Raw genomic sequence first — 7,608 nt, 5'->3', positions numbered from 1 at the left:
CGAGCAGGATGGAGCCACGATCATCGGGAGTACTTCCTCTGGTGCGGGCAATGATCTTGATTTCATTCGTGCTTGGGGCAAGGGCAGTGATCTCCTTCTGCATTTCTGTCGGCCAATACCTGGGTACATGGTGGTGCCAACCGGACAGGACAGTGTTGGCTGTACAGATCCTTACGGATATCAATTGTCGCGATTCGATGATGGATTGTAGGCAGCCTCGTGCTGATACCAGTGGGATTCATTCCTGTGGGCAGAGACACGCAGGGCTTAGAAATAATATCAATAACATCTTACTGTTTGTCTATTTCACTCTCCGCCCCCTCCCCAATCTATTAATTCGCCACATGCCACTTCGATTCATTTTTCTAACGACCTTTGTTATATTGAAATAGCATACAATTGTCATCTGCCAATTTGCATTTCTGCATAGCTAATAAACCAACGCCAAAAATACTACTACCCAAGAAGATGGCTGGAAGAGGCCTCTGGCAACGCGAACCCCCTCCGTTGCGATGCTGATGACCTGTCGTCGGCGAAGCTCGTAGCTCTTTTCCAAGGAGGCAGGCAGGCAAGCCAGCGGTGCCACCCTCTCCTGCTCGAAGTCCAGGGCGACGTAGCCACAGCTTCTCCTGCACGTCACGCCACGATTTCCTCTCGGCTCAGGTGGCAAAACGAATAGATTAGTTTCTCCATATCATCCCAGTTGGTGACGATTCCGTGCTCGATGGGGTACTTCAGAGAGAGGATACCTCTCTTGCTCTGAGCCTCATCTCCTACATAGCTGTCCTTCTGTCCCATACCAACCATGACACCCTGCGGAAGACAAACATGGTAATTACTGAACATAAATGAGTTTTAAATAGTAGTTGAAGATGTTAGACTCGCCACAGCATGAGGGCCATCCTGCGCGAAGACATGCAGAAATTCTCAATTATTATCCAAGTTGACTTTTTTCAATAAATGCGTGAGCATAGCTCGTGCATGGGTGAATAACGACCAGTGCAGAACACGTAACGCTTAAAGTGATTACGTCACGAATTTTCGATGGTAAAATTTGTGCAAAAAAAATTCCCATTTTTTACATTAAAAGTAAGAACTAACGTATTAAGTAAAAGTAATTAAACGTATCGTCAAATTCTTACCTGAGAAGATTGTTTCTCAACTAGTTAAAAATCGAAAAAACCTGGACGATTTGATATTAATGTTCCCAACATTAATTGCTTGCTATGGGCTATATATGAGTCACGAGTGTATGTTCACATCGAACAATATAGTAAAATAGAAAGTATAATGCAGCAATTTAACCATAAAAAGTGAACAGAATTATTTATATTTTGTGAAAAAGTGTAAATATTTTTTTTAATTTTTACTATTTACGGTGGCTATTTACTATTTGGCTATGTGGCCAGATGCTACCAGAGCATTTCTACCAGATTCACGAGAACATTGGAAGCCTTGCCAAGTTTTACCATGCTCAGTAATAGGTGATATGTAGTTATTTTAATTTAATAAGTAAGTTATTTTTAATTTAAGAGTTACAAGATAATTACGGGAATTCAATAATGAATTATATTAAATGAATTAATGAATACTATAAAAGCCTGCGCACCTGGTGACGTGGTCTTCCGACGATGGAGGGGAAGACGGCACGTGGGGCGTCGTCACCGGCGAAACCGGCCTTGCACATTCCGGAGCCATTGTCCACGACAAGAGCTGCTACATCATCGTCGTCGCACATATTTGCTGGTTGGGCAGGATACTAATAACGAATAAACATACCGAGTGGATTAAACTGGAGTACGAAACAGACTTCATGGTTAGCGAACGCGTGAATGTTGATAGCACGAAAAGTTACGTCAAATTAGCTGACAAAATCACAGTCGCCTGCTACATGAAGTTGCCTCTGTGGGTTTGAAGCAACAGTATAATAGTAAAAAGCGTATATAAATATATACATATATATATATACATACATATATATATATAATATTTGTAAACAAATAAAAAGTGCTATATTCTTAGCATCCATGTAGATATTTGTACCAAAATAGTTCGGCTCCGTAATTACGTATCGATATTCTGCTTTGATGCAATTATTTGCAAATTGCGATGAGTTTTAATATGGATAAGCTCTAACCACTTTGAAACCCAGAAGAGATCGTGCCATCAACGTTGAACAAGCGACCGATGTGTATACACGCGTGCTATCCAGCTTAAATAGATGCGGCGCCTGTATGCGTGCGCGGCTACAGTGTGTGTACTCACCAGAAGCTACAGCTGAGATGTGGTTACGTGGAGTTGCTCACTGAACTGACACAGCCTCCGCATCCTCTCCGCCAGATATATATAGCGGCTCGCGGGGCATGCGCGACGCGCTAGTACGCTAAAAATCTCCAAATAGGGTGTTGCAGAGGGTGCAAGCACGTCAAGCCAAACGTGCCAGCGTGGTAAAAACACGGACGCGTGCACCGTATGCTTTCTCAACGGCCGAATGCGTGCTCCCCGTGCCAGATGTGTGCAGGGCGCGGTAGGGTAACGGCTCTTGCGTTTGGCCCTGCGCGGGATACGAGCCGGGAAAGGCGCGTATTTGCAGCCAATCTAAGATGGCAGCGAACACCGATGTCTGTGTCCCACTATAGACACCGGCGCGTGCGTGCATCAGGACATATACGGTCACATACTCGGTCTGCAATAGCGGGCGTGTACGTGTTTGTAAACGAATAGTATATCCTGAAATGTGCGCGGTGTCGCGGAAGGCCTTTTAGTGTTTGAATTCACGGGGTAAGGTACCGGGTGGGGTAGGGTACAGGGTGGGGTAGGGTACCGTGTCGGGTAGGGTACAGGGCGGGTAAGGTACAGGGAAGGTAGGGTACAGGGTGCGGTAGGGTACTGGGTCGGGTAGGGTACCGGGTGGGGTAAGGTACAGGGCGGGTAGGATACAGGGTGCATGGGGGTAAGGTACTGGGCGGGTTAGGGTACAGAGTGGAGTAGGGTGCCAATATTCGTCTTGCTCATCTTTAATTTGTCACCCCTGCTTTCAACATGCATCGAATAGCGTTGCGTTTATGCGTGTCTATGTACACTGTATTTAAACCACGATAGAAAGAGCCTGCCTAAATAACTGCAATAACATATAGCGTAATAAATAAGTGTAATGTATGTACATTCTTATTGTTTATTCTACATCGGTGACGCTGCAGTAGTTTGAAAGGACATTCTGTCTATCGTTCAGATACAGAACAGACACAGGGCGTCGCTGCTTCTTCGTAATATATATATATATATATATATATATAACCTATACACAGTTAAAAACACACGGACAGCCATGAGAAGATAAGATATATTAAAAACATATAAGTATATAGGTGTCAAAACTAACATGAGTAAATAGGCGTAATACAATTATTTTTAACATTGAATCTTATATATTATATATATATATATATATATGATATATTATATATTCATTATATATATATATATATCAAGAGTAACATAATAGAGTTATTTATTATATTAAGCCTGTTGTTCGGCACTATGCTCTCATAGTCTCCCCAACAACAGAGCATTAATTTTTTAGTGCATCACATGACGTTCCAAATCGTACTCGCGAAATATGAATGAATAAGACAACAGTCATGAAAGCGAACAATTTCAATTAGCATTAAAAAAACAATGCGTATAATAAACAATGCGATCGCGCAACCAATAGTTGCCGACTCAGGCGGCACTATTTGAGTTCATATTACCCGCGACCCGTTAATCCATATAGAATCTTCAACCGATTATCAGCCCGTGATGCGGAACTAAATATTATATGGATAATATGATATATATGTATAATATGATATATAGGTATGTGAATATGATATAATCATATTATATGATCATGGTCTCTATTATGTACTCTTGATATTATATTATATATCTATATACTTATACTATATTATATACACACATTTTGATAGCCCTCATGAAGAGCTTGCTGCATTGAAATTTCAACACCCCTATTCTATTTTTTCTATCATTTTATTTTCATATCTAATGGCGTTAACGTGCTGTTTTTACTTCTTTCTCTCTCTCTCCTGCTTCTTCCTTTCTCTCTTCTCTCCTTCTCTCCTCTCTCTTTTTCTCTGTGTTCTCTCTGCTCTCCTCTTTTCCTCTCTTTTCTCTCTCTCTCTCCTCCCCCTCCCTCTCTCTCTCTCTACTCTCTCTCTCTCTCTGCTCTCTCTCTCTCTCTCTCTTCTCTCTATATATATATAGATATATATATATATATATATTATATATATATATAACACCCAGGCACCCCTTCTGCTCCCTTCGCACTCGACATTTTACCGCGAGGAGCAGTTACACTCTACACTACTAGTTCTGTTTACGTTTAGTACTTTTAGACTGACGCGCTGTCATTAGCCAAGGAAAGGAATCTGTTTAATTGCTGTGAACTTGCTATTTGAATTACTGATTAGCCTATAACCGCAGAACTTGCATGCAGGAGACGCAGGACTGGTACATCATAACGTAGTTGTATTATTGCTCGGTTATACACTTCATAGATTCACGTTGATACAATCGAAGTGTGTGCTTGAATTTTAGCATGTCAATTTAGCATGTCTGTTTAAAAGGATCGGCTATGTAGAAATTCGAGACCCTCTCTGACATCGCTGGTCTTGTCGGGTGCTAAATAGAGCGTGTCCAGAAGCTTCAACGCGCAGTCTTATCATCTGCTCATCTGGCTACGCATACAGCCCCGTCCTTGCGCCCCTCACCATCCGTCTCGCATCTCATTGCGATGTATCCCGATCTACTGCGATTGTCTGCCATCGTCGCGGATCGTTTGCGATCGTCTGCGATCTCATGCGATTTTCTGTGATGGTCAAGGATCGTCAGCGATCGTCTGCGATCTAACGCGATTGTTTGTGATAGTGGAGGATCGTCAGAGTTTATCTGCAATCATCTGCGATCTTAAGCGATTGTCTGTGATTACTGGGAATCGTCTGCGATCGTCCTGGTTTGTCGGCGATCGGCTCAGCTTATAAAAATCGCTTTAAAAATACGCTTAGAGTGCTTAATAAAACATTTAACCAATGCATATAGTTGAAAAATAACATAGAGCTACACTTTATTTGGTTTAACAGACGTACTTCTGCGGCGCTTCGCATAGCGCTTCTTAAGCGCTCCCATCTCGCACGGTATATAGCGGTCATGCACCGTAAGCATTGATTTGCTAGTCATTTGCTACCTCTCACAGAGCAAATCTCTAGCGTGATTTTGCTATAACTTTACCAGCTTGTGATGTCATCGGCCCCTCTTCCCAGCTGAGAAGTCTGTACTCAGAAACAAAAGATTATTTCCAGCTGCTAAGACTAACACAGATCTGCGCGAGCCTTTGCCTAGAGCCTCCGTTCACACGGAAGACCTCGATTTAGAAAAATACGGTATTTTTGCGGAGAATACCGAATGCTGAGACATAATACGCGCTCCGAACTTCACACACTCTGATTCGGGCGCTCCACAAACACGTATTTGCCCGAGCTGCGCAGCTGCTCTTAACACAATCAAGCCGAACACGATGAAGAACATAAACACATGCGCAGTATGCGCACAACTGCTCGAAAATACGCTTAGGACTGGTTCGCGCTCGACAGCTTCGCACTCGCGTTATTTACCACTGGCGAACTGTCGACGCGGCGACAGTCTATCAAATTACGCCGCTTATCAGCACAAATACGTATTAAGCGCTCTCAGCACCGAGCGAAGATGGCCGCGTCCAAGAATATCCGGTATTTCTTCAAACACGGCAATTATTCCCAGGCGTCGGGAAGCCTTCGTATAAGCCGCTCGTTCCACACGAGACCTCGTATTTCACAATTACCGGCATTTGCGCACGAATACGGTATCTAGCACAAATACGCGGCGAGCGCTTCACCTACGCTGATTCGCCGGCTCCGACAATACGGTCATCGTGCAGCCTGCGAGCTGCTTAAAAGTGTCCTAGCGTCACGAATCTCTAGAAATATAAAAAAAACTATATTGAATACCTTATTTTTGATTTTTTCCTGCGATTTCAAAAGACCCTTATACGCACACGTTCACTAAATACTACCTCAAACTCTCACCTCCAATAAAAGATGTTTTACTTGCGGTTAAATTTCCAAAAAGAATCTGACGATTTGAATTGAGTGTGCCTATACGACTATTTAACATATTACTGGGCGTCTCTCTGTCTGCCTCGACTGGGTGCTTCGTTGCCCCGCTCATTCCATTTCGGCATTGTGTACTGGTTGATCAATAATGCGTGCTCCAAACATTTCTTTGTTTGATTTGTCGTTCGGCACGTAACTTCCTATATATACTTAACATAGAACTATAACAATATAGGCAAAAATAAATAATATATGTTCATGTGTATTTATGTTGCAAACATATTTATTAAAAAAACGCGCGAAAATGTTATTTGTGTTGTTTTTAAATTTCTCCAACCCAAAGAATATTTGTGACAGTTAGATAGATTCAAGAAATCACATATAGATTCAACGAACTAGATCATTACTAAACGATACAACAAATGTGGCCAGACCAGTGCATCGGAAAAGAAAACGAAGAGAAAAAACCAGAAAGAAATTATATGAGAAAACTGCCCGCTCCTTAAGTTACTAAGGAATTTCCATCCCATGCCTACAATAATTTGCCAATGCCTCGTTTACGCAAATTCGAATATATCGGCTACTGCGTCTGCGCGCCACGCAATAAGTTTTCGAATTTATCGACGGTTGTTGTTGTGGTCGAGCGTTGTTTACATCAATCACCTGCAAATTAGCGGAGTATATAAAACTATATAAGCCATGATAAAGTAAACAGAAAACTGCTAATGTATTTCATACATTTATGTTGTACAAAAACACCACTCAAATAACTACTTGCTGCCAAATCTTCGTCGTAGACAGTTTAAACAATCAACAAACAATGCGAATAATAAACAATGCAATCGAACCAACTGCCGATAAAAATGCGTTTAGACTGTCCCCTCGACACTTCCACTCGCGTTACACCTGAACCTGTCGAGCCGCGGAACCAGTCTTATAGAAAGACGCCGCGCTTCAGAAAATCCGGATTAGCGTTCATCTACGGAGGAAATGCCGGCTCACAAAAATCCGCGTATTCTCAAGCACGGCAAATTATTCGCGCGGGTCCTGCCGAAGCCGCAACCTCCCGTATTTACAATCAAAGTACCGATCTGTTTAATATCGTATTTTTGAGATCCGGCATTTTAGCCTCGGTGCAACGCTAAATACCAGTTCTGCTACGAGTAACCGCTACTCAATCTTTTGTATATGCGACATGTTTTGCACTAATGCCTACGTTACCGAAATTATCAGCCTATTGTTGCTAACCTAAGCGCACCGCGCGGTCGATTCTTATATGTGCATCTTAACCACGTATACAGCATCTAGAAAATGGTTTGCCTGATATCTTTCTACCAGGCTTTCTATTTACAATTATATTAACCCTACGTTGAGTGCTAGGCGAACCTTAGTTTCCTAATTCTTGTAGCACGGCGCGTAATAAATTCATGCGCTCTAATTTAGAACACCGCCAGCC

The 7,608-nt window shown here is 42.3% G+C and overlaps 1 pseudogene; it reads right to left on the bottom strand.

Annotated features, from left to right (window-relative positions):
• The window catches only part of LOC106805264, a 10,713-nt pseudogene extending 8,347 nt beyond the window's left edge, over nucleotides 1-2,366 (bottom strand).
• Nucleotides 2,367-7,608: the final 5,242 nt, after the last annotated feature.

The sequence above is a fragment of the Priapulus caudatus genome, unplaced genomic scaffold (genome assembly GCF_000485595.1).
Source record: "Priapulus caudatus unplaced genomic scaffold, Priapulus_caudatus-5.0.1 Scaffold107, whole genome shotgun sequence".
Taxonomy (NCBI): Eukaryota; Metazoa; Priapulida; class Priapulimorpha; order Priapulimorphida; family Priapulidae; genus Priapulus; species Priapulus caudatus.
The sequence above is the reverse complement of the archived record's forward strand: the minus strand, read 5'-3'. Positions and strand labels throughout refer to the sequence as shown.